The 2,494-nt window shown below is 32.4% G+C and overlaps 1 long non-coding RNA gene across 1 annotated transcript; it reads left to right on the top strand.

The window, feature by feature from the left end:
* On the top strand, nt 296-2,290 carry LOC110263938. The gene is made up of 6 exons (XR_002349666.1): nt 296-501; nt 1,317-1,391; nt 1,625-1,727; nt 1,823-1,850; nt 2,042-2,126; nt 2,252-2,290. It is a non-coding gene; the product is annotated as an uncharacterized LOC110263938 (long non-coding RNA).

Raw genomic sequence — 2,494 nt, 5'->3', positions numbered from 1 at the left:
TTCTTCTGATGGAAAACAAGAAGGAGATTCTTCCATTTTGCACACAGATTCTCCAGTTCCAGGCTCAGTGGTATTAATTTCTTAAATTCAAGCTAAGTGATATACATATAGTGGTCTAATTTTTTTTGGCAATTAACTTAATTGAACATAACTTGCATAAAAAATGTATTGCTTTTGTAATGCCTAATTAGAATCTCCTGAATAGATTCCCAACTGGCCACATGTGTTGTGCAATACTTAAATCCTTCAAATAAATTTGTGCCCCCCCCCCCAAAAACATCACCTTTTATTTCTATTTTCACTTTCATCATCATGATGTGAGTCTTTTCTGAGTTTCTTGTGCTGAATTTTAAGTATTTTCCCTAGCTTGTGGTTAGTACGGGCAACTGCAGAAGCTTTCAGAGTTGATGATGCTCCTGCCAATGTTTTCTTTCTTCTGATGGAAAACAAGAAGGAGATTCTTCCATTTTGCACACAGATTCTCCAGTTCCAGGCTCAGTGGTATTAATTTCTTAAATTCAAGCTAAGTGATATACATATAGTGGTCTAATTTTTTTTGGCAATTAACTTAATTGAACATAACTTGCATAAAAAATGTATTGCTTTTGTAATGCCTAATTAGAATCTCCTGAATAGATTCCCAACTGGCCACATGTGTTGTGCAATACTTAAATCCTTCAAATAAATTTGAGCCCCCTCAACATCAGCAAGAGCCATTAGACCTTGCTGAAATTAATCATAATCTGTTAGAAAATACTATCTAATGTAGAAGAAGATGTGAAGAAGCTTAGTATAATCATAAAATTAATTGAAGATATCCAGGAAAAACCATGTTTATAATAAAATTATGAAAATCCATTCTTAGAATTGGTGTACTGTCACACTCAGAATCCCTTAACATTCCTGAGGCGCCACTGCACCCTTGGCTGCTAACTACACTGTGTGTACCACACTTGTATATATATTTGCTTTCTTTTCTATGATTAATGTTAAGCATATGGAAAATCCATTCTTTTCCATGTTAATGTTTTTATGCCATTTTCACTTCAGGTACTTTTCTTTTTGGTTTGTAAGTTTGGAATGAGCATAGTTTTAGATTGCTTTGCGGTTGCGGTTACATTGTGATTACTCCCATAGTTGAAAAATATATTTACAATTTCTGTGATGATGTGGTTACCTTGATTGCCACATCTATTTCAGGTCATTGTTTAAAACCATGGTTATGAGAAGTTTTGCTTTGTAGCTATTCTCAGCCCTTTGTCTCTTATATGCACTTCCCATGATTTGATGTGCATGATCGTTACTGTGTTTGGCAGGAGGCTGAGCTTAATGATAGAAAAATTGGAAAGCTATGCGAGTATGCTTCTAAGAATCCATTAAGAATTCCTAAGGTAATTATTCTTTGTCACTGCCATGTTCAATTGTATAATGTAATCATGACGAATTATGCATGGCAGTTTAGCTAGCTATTCTCTTTAGTCTTTAATAATTGTTAGTCTTGATATTTAATATGCTATTGTGGTGGAATGATATCTTAGATCATTGATCAAGTCTGAAGTTATTATTTTGGGGGTCAGAATATTGTACTTGCTTCAATCTAAGTTTCTCTGTTATATCTTTGTAGATAAATGAGAATTTGGAGCAAAGATGTTATAAGGATTTGCGTAATGAAATGTTTGGTTCAGTTAAAGTTGTCTTGTGCATATACAGGAAATTCTTATCGTTATGTAAGGAATTATTGATATGGCATTTGTTATGTACAACATGTGTATCAAATACTAAGATATGCCTGGTTGACTAATGTTAACTCTCTTTTTTCAAGGTATATCAGAATGGAGGTTTGCAAATTGGTAAGCTTGTGTCTTTCTTACTCTTTATTACATTGAGTTATACAGCATGTTTAGTTAAGCTTTTTGGAATGCCTCAAGCCATGGTTTTGTGGTTCCAGAAAACTAAATCAAACATGTTAAAATACTATTTGATTTATGCTTAAAATTAGTTGTCGTATCCATTTAGTTTTCCTTTTGTGCTTGAATTTCAGGTAGTTCTCAAGTTTTTGCACAATAAAAAAGCTTAAAAGTTTGCATTGAGGAAGTTATTAGGATAAAACACCTTGAACATGTGAGGTACTAGATACTCTGCCTCTGAATTATATGCTTTTGATATTTATGTATTTAATCAAAAAGTTCACTTTATCCACATTATGTGTAGAATTCAACTTCAACTCTTATGTATTCTTATTATGTTACAGGTTTAATAAATATTCCCTAAAACACTTGGTGAGAGAAACTTTGGTTGGGCTTTAAAAGCTTAGATCAACGTTGTGCTCATATATCAATAAATTTTTGAATATTATACAACACTTGTATGGTTGCATAAAATGCTTCATTGTTGTTATATTTCATAATTTTGTGTGTCTAAGTTTACTTCCTTTCATTTTTCTACTTACAGTCTTAAAATTATAATGCTTGTAATCTATTAGGTTTAAAGCAGC

This window comes from Arachis ipaensis, chromosome B06, assembly GCF_000816755.2.
Source record: "Arachis ipaensis cultivar K30076 chromosome B06, Araip1.1, whole genome shotgun sequence".
NCBI lineage: Eukaryota > Viridiplantae > Streptophyta > Magnoliopsida > Fabales > Fabaceae > Arachis > Arachis ipaensis.
Note: the sequence above shows the minus strand (reverse complement) of the source record. Positions and strands in the feature narration are given on the sequence as shown.